This window comes from Gadus chalcogrammus, chromosome 4, assembly GCF_026213295.1.
Source record: "Gadus chalcogrammus isolate NIFS_2021 chromosome 4, NIFS_Gcha_1.0, whole genome shotgun sequence".
NCBI classification, from domain to species: domain Eukaryota; kingdom Metazoa; phylum Chordata; class Actinopteri; order Gadiformes; family Gadidae; genus Gadus; species Gadus chalcogrammus.
Window position 1 is genome coordinate 30,832,201 of NC_079415.1, and position 13,143 is coordinate 30,845,343.

Consider the following 13,143-nt stretch of genomic DNA (forward strand, 5'->3'; position numbering starts at 1 on the left):
TAATTAGAAACATTCACATTTTAAAACCGTTTAAAGTTGTAATTTTAACAAGATTTTGCCTTATTTTCATGTTGTTTTTAATGTTTAATTAGAAACATTCACACTTTAAAACAGTTTAAAGTTGACATTTTAACAAGATTTTGCCTTATTTTCATGTTGTTTTTAATGTTTAATTAGAAACATTCACATTTTAAAACGATGAAATTACCTAGAAATATGGTTAATAAATGTTGTATTACGAATAATACTGATTAAATAGACAGAAATGTGCTGTTCTTAGCTGGTTTTTAATGGAAAAAGGTTGTAAAATAATTGATATTTGATTTAATATAACAGTATATGGACAGAAAATAATGTGATTCATCTTTCAAAACATGTAAAAAAAAAAAAAAAAAAGTATGAGACTATATGTTTAGTCTCATACTTACTGCTCAAGTAAGTATGAGACAAAATAAGGCACAAATAACCAACTTTCTATTGTATTTCTTTCAAATACTACATTTAACACTGAAATCCCAAAGCTTGAAATCCCAATACAACATTTAACACTGAAATCCCATTACTTTGCTCGATTAAAATGAAAATAAAATAAAATAGCACAGCCAGTGTTAGGCATGTGTAACTTAGAGCTGACTCTGGAGAATGCTTGTCCTGCCTACAAATTGCATGTCCATAGGTCCTTGGTTTACAGAGGCTGAGCACTAACAAAGGATTTATAGCACATAAGTACGGACAGGTAGTGTACATGTTAGGTTGCATTATGTTTTTTTTTACTTTGCATAAAATTCTAATTAAATAATAAAATAAAAAAGTACTGCCAGTGTTTTGAATGAATCACCGCGCAACAAACAATGAGTAGACCTAGACAAACATCATTAATACTACGAAAAATGTAATTTTTCCAAGAATCTAAATACTGCCAAAAGAATACAGGAATACTAAAGCTGCATGAGTGCATGTCAAAAGACAAGTGCATTCACAGAGCAAACATAGTCCATGGCAACTGCTCATTCAGCAGCTCTATTACTATAAGAGAAAACAGCAAATCTGAGTCACATTTTGGGAACGCATGAGCTCCAGAGAAAACATTCATTTGATAATACAGTAGACATGCTGTATGTAAATACTGCAAGAACAAAGAACCGCAAAGTTGCATGTGTACAGTCCAGAATCAAGTCAATGAGCAGGGTTAGGACAACAGCTCACTCAGTCTGTTTTTGAGAACTTGGGCTTTCTTTGAGAGCGTGGTGCCGTCCAGCTCCATCACAACTTTTTGGCGCACTTCAAAGTGTTCTTTAGCTCAGGAGGGTAGTTGAGGTTCAATACATACATTAGGCCAAACAATATGGCAGCAGCTAATGCAGTGTTGTCCAGTCCTTGCATTATCTGCAGGCCTTCCAGGACAATCCCCACGTCCTCTGGACCACTGGTTGCATCATTTTTCACGACAAATATTCCCACCGTGGTGTCCTCAATCGATTCTTTGATGGCGGCTTCGTCCTCTGCCTGAACAGTGAAATCACAAATAAATCGGAGTCAGAAAAAACAAAAATCATATTTACAATGGAATTATAATGAAAGTGCAGCTATTTAAAATATTTTTTCATTTTAAATAATTTAAGCTAGTCTGTGAGCCTCTCCTTTTCTCTTTGTTAAACTTAAATGCAGACTGTACATGTTTCAAATTAAAATGCCTATATAGTGTTGTGCCGATAAAACACGAGAGGGTTCATTTTATAGTCAAGTTTTAACTTGGATAAAGCACTCACCTGTGTGTCATGTAATGGAAGCAAAAATTAAGCTAACCAGACCTTAAGGTCGAGCAACCAATATAAATGTTACTAAACACAACGGAAGTGTGTTGCGTAATTTGCATCAGTACAGTAGCCTAGATCTATTTCATTAAAGGGGACCCATTATGCTTTTTCGACTTTTATGACCTATGAACGTTGTTATAATGATTGATAGTCATGTTTAACCATACTCAAGTGTCAAATAATGACGTACATGCATTTCGACGTATTCCCTGCTGACAGTCTGGGGTGGCTGTGCAGAGCGCTAAACACTCGGGACAACGTTTGCGATTCACTTGTTCACATTTCCGGGAAATCATCTACGTAGAGGCACTCCTGCCATGCCCCATATGCCTGGTCAAATCTGCCCGCGCGCGCTTCAAGGAAGGTAACCAATCACAACGGAGTTGGGTTGGCAGGAGGGGGGCGGAGAAGTATGGTTAAACATGACCATCAATCATAACAATGTTTATAGGTCATAAAAGTCGAAAAAGCATAATAGGTCCCCTTTAACTACGCATTTTGGTGTTCAAAAAAATATCAAAATCGGTAAAATAACTTCACTCACCACGAACTCCCTGACAAGATTTGCTGGGTCTTCGTTGAGGTACACACACAGCCACTTGAGAACACATTCCCGCCCTGCATCAACGTAAACTTCCTAGGTCATGTAGATTAGAAGAGAAAGACATTTGTTTGGAATCCTTTTTCCTCTATCAAATTTCTCTATAAATTCAGTATTTTATTTCCCAAAAATTCATTCTTACTTGAGTCATGGGGGCCAAAGTTCTCTCAAGACGCTTGCCTATCTGTCCTCCTCGTTTTTCGAACAGCTTTAGAAGTTTGTCAGATCTTACATCCAGCTGTGCCAGAAATCTGGATTGCAGGGGCATGGTGGTAATGCGCTTAAATTCTGCATTTATCTGAAAATAAAAATAAGACAATCATTTGATTATTTCATTTTCTAATGATCTTATATTTAAAATATATAAATTGGTCTGTATTGGTCTTCCAAACCTAGGGGTGCAACAGAAACTTCCTCTTCCACAAACTCCTCATCCTGGCAATCAGCTGAAGAATCATGTAATGATGGTGATGCTAATGTAGTCGTTAACACAATACCAGGAATAAAATCAGTTAGGTTATGAGGTGTGTGTCGGCTTCTCTTATGAGACATAAATGTTTCATAAATATTGGTTTGAAAAGTACAGCCAACAAACATGTCAGAGACAATTTCATTTCTCCTCAGATGTATGTTGATATTAATAAAGTATTCCCTTTCATTAGATAGAAATTTGCATCTACATAAGTGACAGCTGAAAGTAACCAACTCTTTTTGAGTCAGACTAACTTGTGTTGAATGAACTCTACTTTGGTGTACAATTAAAGCATTCCAAGTCTTAAATGTACATGGATAGTGGATGGTGCGCCCAAAATGTGGATGCTTGAGTTTATAATGATTAAGAAGTAAAGACCTACTACCTACTGCAACGGAACACCCCTTACACTGCCATATCACTGGAAAGAGAGAAAGAGGGAAAAATGTTAGGCCAGCCAACCAAATACATCCATATAGCTTTCCTAAAAGAATCGGTCAACATGCTTCACATTTACTCTTATTGTAGTTTATGCAATTCATTGTTCATGGTGCTTTTAAACTGTTGAATGGGGACCTAATAAATCACACAGGAAAGTATATTACTGCAGGCTAATGTTATCACACAGTACCAAAATATTAAGATTAATTTTCATAAATTGACAGCAACATTCTAATACTATTAAAGGTTGCATAGGTGATTTGCTTTTTTGGCCATTTTTGCAAAATTACTTGAAATCCTTATCATAACCCGCTTACAGCCACTGAGTTAGAAGTACTGACATGAAAATTAAACTTGTCAATCATCTGTGGAACGTGCAGGGCTCGAAAAACTCCAGCCAATCATATCCATTGCCACCGAGTTTCATTGGACAGTAAGTACGTCAATCAAACGGTCGTACTGCACTCCCCCTCCCCCCCTCCCCCGCGCCCCGCGCGCGACCCCTTCGTGCAGTACTCGGGACCCAGAGCTCGTGACCCAGAGCAAGCTCCTGTTTGTTGTTATCCTGCGGTATCTACTGGAACTAGTTAATCCACATTTGGACCTAGCAGTAGAAGACAATTTCCATGGCAGACAAGACGCCACAATCCCCACCACCACCACCACCACCACCAGCAAAGAGAAGGAAAACTCTTTTTCAGAGAGTAATTGATAATAAAAACGCTGAAAGAGAAAAACTGAAATCAAGAATAATCCTAGGCGCTGCTTTTGAACGTTGGCGGCAACTGAAGGACGAGAAGGGTCTAAAAACCGATGCTTGTGTGGCGGTTGACCTAGTTTCAAAGTTTATACCGTTTATACTCGGGAATACCGGTGTTGAGACGAGTGTATTACTCGGTGTGAAAATGTCCACACCGCGGCAACCCTAGTGAAAACCAGGACTTCCAATACAATTATATGAAACAAACATACATTTTCTAAAATAGTTTATAAAATTATATATAAATTAATACAATTTATTTATTCATGAAATCAAGATCTGGTCTTCAAATCTTTTTTCCAAATATAGGTCGTATTACAATGGGGTTGTGTTTATATTCGGACCAATACGGTACAGCGGATGCTCACATGACGTTAAGCATTTCCTGGTGCATAATGTGACGCTTCAGAACCTAAAATCCCGTTTCTCCCCGTTGATACGACAACACATAACCGGCGTTTTCAGAAATCTCCACTTTGGTTTTTAGAAATGATCGTTTTCTGTGATAAGACAGGGCCTCGGACAGGGGGTGTTGCAGCACCCCCAAAACCCCTACTTCCCGCGGTACTGGGTGCAATTTACAGCTGAATGTAGTGCCATGTTGTTAACGAAAACCTACGCTAGCCTGGCTCGCTCTCGCGCATCTCTGTTCGCGCTCGTGCATGATTGCGCGTCCAGGTACTTGGAATGGGTGGAGTCAGAGTCAGCGTTGAAGGGGAGGGGGTAGGACCATTTGAGTTGTGTATTTTCAAAATCTGCTGGCGTTTCGCAAATCGCGTACCCAACCTTTAAGTTTAAATAAGTCAAGTGAATCAAATAAAGCATTTAAATACTCACCATTTCTACAGAGCCTTAGGAACAATGCTTGAAGCAGAAGTTCGTCTCAACCCAACTGTCTCAACACCAATGACCTATACCTACAGAAAAAACTAAAACAAATATTTTATGATTCAAACAGTTTCTACAGAACAAGTTTACCCTTAAATAAACATTTCCATACAACAGTTAAATAAAAATCTCCCTAATTTCTCATTTTAATATGGCTCTATTAAGGTAATTAGACATCAAGACCTTAAAAAAATAATACATTCTTAACACAACAAAATGAAATGAAAACATTACATTGTAGCGTCCCTCTGTAAAAATGCCACGAGACGGAACTGGGGTTTTCTGGCGATTTATTTCCCAATTAATACACAGGCTACTGTGGGCTGTAGCCAACGCAAAAGCAACTACATCGAATAAACTGTTGGGTCAGTGAGAACGGCGACGGTCTGCCTATTCATAAGGTTCACGTGACGTCACTGTAGCTTTGCGCCGCTGTCACGTTAAAATTGTACCGGGGGCGAAAATTGTACCGGCCTACGTTATCAGTTGTTGACATCCGACAACCTGCCCGGCAACAGACGACGCGATGCAGAAAACATGTTTCCAAACGACGAAATAACATAATACAGATAGCGGATCGCTATCTGTATTATGATAGATAGCGATAACACTTGTTTTTACTTTATATTTGTATTGTATTTAATTGTTTAATCAAAACAATACAAAAAATTGCCCGCGAAACGGGCGATCGCGTCAAATGACAAATGTTTTGCCCGCGAAACGGGCGATCGCGTCAAATGACGTAGGAGGGTTCTTGAAACATGATACAGATAACGGATCGCTAGATAACACTTGTTTTACTTTATATTTGTATTGTATTGAATTGTTTAATCGAATTTAGCTAGTAAACTCAGTGTTTTAAGCAGGTTTCATAGTCTAGAATGTTCAAGAACCTTCCTACGTGATTTGACACGTCATTTGACGCGATCGCCCGTCTTGCGGGCAAATTTTTTTATTGTTTCGATTAAACAATTAAATACAATACAAATATAAAGTAAAAACAAGTGTTATTGCTATCTATCATAATACAGATAGCGATCCGCTATCTGTATTATGTTATTTCGTCGTTTGGAAACATGTTTTCTGCATCGCGTCGTCTGTTGCAGGGCAGGTTGTCAGGATGTAAACAAACGATGACGTAGGCCCGGTACAATTTTCGCCCCCGGTACAATTTTAACGTGACACCGCCATCTTGACGACCGATCCCTCCCACCCACTGACCAACTGATTTCAGTCAACACCAACAAAAAACAGCTGCGACCACAATCCACCGACAGTCATGCCGGCAATTTGTTGTGCAGTGGGCTGTAACCAACAGCCGTACGAGCAAGGTACGTTTTATTACTCTGTTTTCTGGGAATAATTGACGCAAGCAGAAACCAGAAAACAAGCCATTTTTTTCGTTTTTTTCGTTTTGACAAGAAACCAAATCTAAATTTCAGTTCGTTTATTCGTTTTTTGGTTCTTACTGAGCGAAACGAATTTACCACTCAATATCTGGTTTCCGCCGGTGGGCGGGTCCTCTTATTGGCTAGCGTGCTTCATTGCCCTGTGCTCTTCATAATAAAAGTTCTTTCGTTTGATAATGTCGACAAAAATATTACTGTATTATAGACACTAACAGACACAGAGGACCACACCACCCACAGTCCAAGACTGACACGGCTTCAAATAACAATAATAGTTTTCATAATCATTTGAAAATGAGAACTTATGAAGTTATGATGACTTCAGTGCAGTTGATGTTTAGCCACAGTTAATACATGCAGAGTAGACCTGAGGGCTTTACTACGACATCATTGTCCGACTCTGAACTATGCGCTCTGTGCGCGTTCACATCAAAAGAGCTGCGATCGCGGGCTGCTGATTTCCTCACAGCCTGAGAGCTATGAGGAATACAAGTGATTACAACACATTTCTGACAGCTGAAAATTGCGCAGGGCTCTCCGTGAGACGCACGCAATTCAACCCATTCACACGCCACACAACTTCCGCCGCTATTTAACAGTGGAAGGGTAGGAATCAAATGCGTCCGGGTGAAATTTCAAAATCGTCCGGGATTTTATTAAAGCCTCAATACATGTTCACATTTAATTTGCGTTGCGTTCCTCTGGGTCTGTCACAAACTAGTTGGGCTACGCCCTCCCCTACTCAGTTCTGTTCGCTTTGCATTGGTGGAAGTGAGTAGGGGGAGTGGTTAAGTAAAGCCTTCAGATTGGACGGTTTGACTTTAGAGTTACCGTCATGTTTTGTATTATTTTTTTTTACCATTATTGTTTAATAGGGACAAACATTAACACATTTCTCCATTCTCCTGCAGGGGATTGATAAAGTTCTATCTATGTAACAGAAGGAAAGCCTTACTCATACTCCATCAAATATTCATACTCATACTTTGCACACTTTACCACAGCATTGGCCTACTGAATGCCACAGATATATTTTTTAAGCATTGGACTGAATGCCACATAAATATAATGTATGTTTTGCACGTTTGCAACGTTTAAAAGTTCAGCTCAGTCTCACCAATATGCGTACAGATCGCACGGTTTGACACTTTCAAAATGCGTGCAGTACATACGCCAAATGACCATTTTGCGTGCATATGATACGCAAAACCCAGCATTAACTACTGTGGAGGGCGGATGCGTCCATTTCGCGTGCATATGATACGCAAAACCCAGTATTAACTGAATGGGAAATGCAATATTTTAGGACAGATTCACCATTAAACGTGTTTCTAATGACATTTCTAGCGAGAAATGTACTTTTTCCTTGAATAATCTTCAGTCAGTGAATGTGTATGATCTTTATTAATCTTTATTATCTGAATGGGAAATGCAATATTTTAGGACCGATTCACCGTTAAACGTGTTTCTAATAACATTTCTAGCGAGAAATATACTTTTTACTTGCATAATCTTCAGTCAGTGATTGTGTCTGATCTTTTGTTTTATAGTTATAAGGAAGATTTTATCGGCTCGCTCGCATGTTTCAACAACGTCAGGTTGCTAGGGACGCTGCTTTCGCTAAACCAGCAGCTCACGTGTTTCCTGCGTTTGTGTTATTAAACCGTTACTTTATGTAACTTTTAATGATATTGTCATAACCACAGGCGAGGTAGTGAGCGAAGTAAGCTTGATAGCAGGTTTATTGGATTCCACAATCGGACAGGCAGGCACAGCTCCACCGGAAAACATCAACAACCAAAAGGTCTGCTCTGCATGTATTAACTGTGGCTAAACATCAACTGCACTGAACTCATCATAACTTCATAATTCTCATTTCAAATGATTATGAATACTATTATTGTTATTTGAAGCTGTGTCAGTCTTGACTGTGGGTAGTGTGGTCCTCTGTGTCTGCTAGTGTCTAATACAGTAATATTTTTGTCGATTTGCTTCCCGATGGGGATTTTTGACAAATTACATGTATTTAGCATCTACACGTTAAGCTGAGTCCAATGAGATCAAGCTCGCCCTCTTGCCACACCGAGATCATGCCCCAGACCATAGGTGTACCATGTCAAATACATGTTACCATTTGCTAGAGTGTCATGCTTGGTGGCATTGGACTCAGCTCAACGTGTAGATGCTGAATAACATGTAATTGTTCACATATTTCTATCGGGAAGCAAATCAATAGCTGCTCATTATTGAATAAGGCCTCCAATTTCGACAGCTAATTACTACCATTAAACATGTTCGAATATGCTCATGTGTGGCACCGTTGCAATCGCCTGGAAGCGTAGATGCTGACGGACACCTTGTTCGCCCTCTTACGCCACCGGGAAGATATTTACATACTTCTGATTGACTAATGAATTGATTCAGCTATTCCCCCAGAAGTCTGGGGTCAAAAGGTCAAAAGGAGCCGGCACCACGCCGCTTATGAGATAACAAAAAGTTAATGTGTATTTCTCTCATAACTTTTTGTTATAGTTAAAGAGAGGCCTGATTCTCAGATATGCATGTAGGATGGCTAGGGTGTAGGTCTGGGAAGAACTTCAGCGAGCGAGCGAGCCCGCTGGTTGAGGTGCAACGAGATGGAGCACTTGCTGAGTCATTTCCTGTATGGCTGGAGCCACAGGTTATAAGCGTCTATGCGTCCTTTGAGACCCCCTTTGATATATAAGAGACGCCAAGGTACAGCTTGCTTAAATGTTGTCACCTATTGCATCACTTCCTTTAGGGATTTGGCCTCCTAATTGATCATAATAGAATGCCCTCTTTCATATATATGATACACCACCACTGGGACGTGGCAACAATGATCCAAATCCATATGGGGAAGGGGGGGGGGGGTACTTGTGGACAGTAGGGGTGTACACTAGACATAATTAGGAAGCAACTCAGGAGATGGAATGACCTCTCGCAAATAATTTATTTAATAAATTGTTTCAAATAACCCTGCCTCGTTAAATCAACATCGTTCAACATTTTGAACGGGATGTGGGCAGGACGTCCTGCCCACATCCCGTTTCAAATCCACCCAGAAGCAGCCCAAGTTGTGTTTTAGCAGCGAAATGCATCGTGTGTGAGTGTGTGCGTGTCTGTGCGTGTGTGTGTGTGTGCTTAACACGCTATTTTATGTTGAAATGCGACGTAATCCAGTGTTCACTAAAACGTACACTGTTTACGTATGCTTTTGGCGACTGGGCTGGCTCTCAGAAAAACGTGATTCTAACTGATTCTAGGGTTCGGGAGGCAAGGGGCGGGCCTTCTGAGAGGGGGTTCCGGGGGTTTCCCTTCCGGGCGGGAGTTTGGTTGTTGATGTTTTCCCGGTGGAGCTGTGCCTGCCTGTCCGATTGTGGAATCCAATAAACCTGCTATCAGCTTAACTTCGCTCACTACCTCGCCTGTGGGTTATGACAATATCATTAAAAGTTACATAAAGTAACGTGTTTAATAACACAAACGCAGGAAACACGTGAGCTGCTGGTTTAGCGAAAGCAGCGTCCCTAGCAACCTGACGTCGTTGAAACATGCGAGCGAGCCGATAAAATCTTCCTTATAACTATAAAACAAAAGATCAGACACAATCACTGACTGAAGATCATGCAAGTAAAAAGTATATTTCCTCGCTAGAAATGTTATTAGAAACACGTTTAATGGTGAATCGGTCCTAAAATAGTTGCATTTCCCATTCAGATAATAAAGATTAATAAAGATCATACACATTCACTGACTGAAGATTATTCAAGGAAAAAGTAATTTCTCGCTTAGAATGGTCATTAGAAACACGTTTTAATGTGTGAATCTGTCCTAAAATATTGGCATTTCCCATTCAGTTAATGCTGGGTTTTGCGTATCATATGCACGCGGAAATGGACAGCATCCGCCCCTCCACAGTAGTATTAATGCTGGGTTTTGCGTATCATAGCACGCAAAATGGTCATTTGGCGTATGTACTGCACGCATTTTTGAAAGTGTCAAACCGTGCGATCTGTACGCATATTGGTGAGACTGAGCTGAACTTTTAAACGTTGCAAACGTTCAAAAACATACATTATATTTATGTGGCATTCAGTCCAATGCTTAAAAATATATCTGTGGGCATTCAGTAGGCCAATGCTGGGGTAAAGTGTGCAAAGTATGAGTATGAATATTTGATGGAATATGAGTAAGGCTTTCCTTCTGTTACATAGATAGAACTTTATCAATCCCCTGCAGGAGAATGGAGAAATGTGTTAATGTTTGTCCCTATTAAACAATAATGGTAAAAAAAAATAATACAAAACATGACGGTAACTCTAAAGTCAAACCGTCAATCTGAAGGCTTTACTTAACCACTCCCACTACTCACTTCCACCAATGCAAAGCGAACAGACTGAGTAGGGGAGGGCGTAGGCCCAACTAGTTTGTGACAGACCCAGAGGAACGCAACGCAAATTAATGTGAAACATGTATTGAGGCTTTAATAAATCCCGGACGATTTTGAAATTTCACCCGGACGCATTTGATTCCTACCCTTCCACTGTTAAATAGCGGCGCAAGTTGTGTGGCGTGTGAATGGGTTGAATTGCGTGCGTCTCACGGAGAGCCCTGCGCAATGTTCAGCTGTCAGAAAATGTGTTGTAATCACTTGTATTCCTCATAGCTCTCAGGCTGTGAGGAAATCAGCAGCCCCGCGATCGCAGCTATTTTGATTGTGAACGCCACAGAGCGCAATAGTTTCAGAGTCGACCAATGATGTCGAGTAAACCCTAGAGTCACTACTCCTGCATGTATTAACTGTGGCTAACATCACTGCACTGAAGCATCATAACTTCATAAGTTCTCATTTTCAACTGATTATGAATACTATTATTGTTATGTGAACGCATTGTCGTCTTGACTGTGGGTGGTGTGGTCCTCGTTGTCGCTAGTGTCGATATCAGTAATTATATTTGTCCTACTTATCAGACGAAAGAACTTTTAGTATGAAAGCACAGGGCAATGAGCAACGCTAGCCAATATAGGACCCGCCCACCGCGGAAAACCAGATATTGAGTGGTTTAAAAATTTTTTTTTCCGTTTCGCTCAGTAAGGAACCAAAAAACGAATACCGACTGACATTTTGGATTTCGTTTTCTGTCAAAACGAAAAAACGAAACAAAATGGCTTGTTTCTGGTTTAGCCAATAAGGGACCCGCCCACCGGCGGAAACCAGATATTGAGTGGTAAATTCGTTTCGCTCAGTAAGAACCAAAAAAACGAATAAACGAACTGAAATTTATATTTTCGTTTTCTTGTCAAAACGAAAAAACGAAAAAATGGCTTGTTTTCTGGTTTCTGCTTGCGTCAATTATTCCCAGAAAACAGAGTAATAAAACGTACCTTGCTCCTGTCTGCGTCCTGCAAGACGGAGGCGTAACTTGTAGTAGGAGGCGTAACATGTAGTCGGAGGCTAGGAGGCGTAACTTGCACTAGGAGGCGTAACTTTTCGCGGGAAAACAAAAAGCGTTGTAATAACTTATTTGAATTATTAATCTGCTGTCTTTAATTCTTTAATTATTTATCTGCTGTCTTTTTGTTAAAGGTATAAAGGGATAAAGTGGGCTAAACTTAATGTTACGAGAGTGGCGTATGTGTGTGTGTGTGTGTGTGTGTGTGTGTGTGTGTGTGTGTGTGTGTGTGTGTGTGTGTGTGTGTGTGTGTGTGTGTGTGTGTGTGTGTGTGTGTGTGTGTGTGTGAGTTACGTCAGCGAATGAGTCGACGAATGAGTGAACGAGCGATTGAGCGAGTGTCAGTCTAGGAGGAATTCAACTAGACCGGTTGTGTTTCCGAGTTACGTGTACTGTGCTGTTGAATAAAGTACCAAACGCCGATAATCCGTGCCCGTGTCTTCCGACCTTAAACAGACCCATCTGCCGTTTATAGTGAAGGGTGTTACCCCGAAAGACATCGGCCCTGGAGGGAACGTCGCCCCTGTGCTCCCGGGACTATACGAGTCTGAAGCCAAGAAACGGAAAGGTGTTACAATTAAGCAGGTTCCCCACGTTAAGCTGCTAAGACATTATATGTCATTGTAAAAATTGTAATAGGCTTCTTTTCTTAAATGCATATATTCAAGGATGTCAGTTTTCACGTAAGGTTATGATTAAGCTAATCAGAGCTATCAAGATTAAATCTAATCAGAAGCACTATTTTTAATGAGCGGGTCGGTGCATTATTTTTATATAAGGCCTATATTTGAGGTCCGAGTTACGGTCATTTATGTACCCGCGCACCACTGCTACATACAGATCACCTTCCGCGATTTAGAAAAAGTACTAGACACGTCTCCGACTAAAAGTTACGCCTCCAACTACAAGTTCCGCCTCCGACTACATGTTACGCCCTCCTAGTGCATGTTACGCCTCCTCCGACTACATGTTACGCCTCCGTCTTGCAGGACGCAGACAGAACCCACCTCGACAACCTGCATAGATTTCAAACTTACCACAGCTCACAAACTTATTCAGACCTATGTTATTTAACAAACAACAGGAAAAATGTGATTTTAATGGCATGGGCTCTTTAGCACTTTTGCCGTTTTGGAATAACAAAAATAATGGGACTGCTCAATACATAAACCTTGTCGTCTGTGTCTAGGAATGGCCTCTGCTATCACTTCCTGGTCTGAGGAGAACTTTTCATGTTCCATCTGTCTGGATGTGTTCAGCAGTCCAGTTTCCACACCA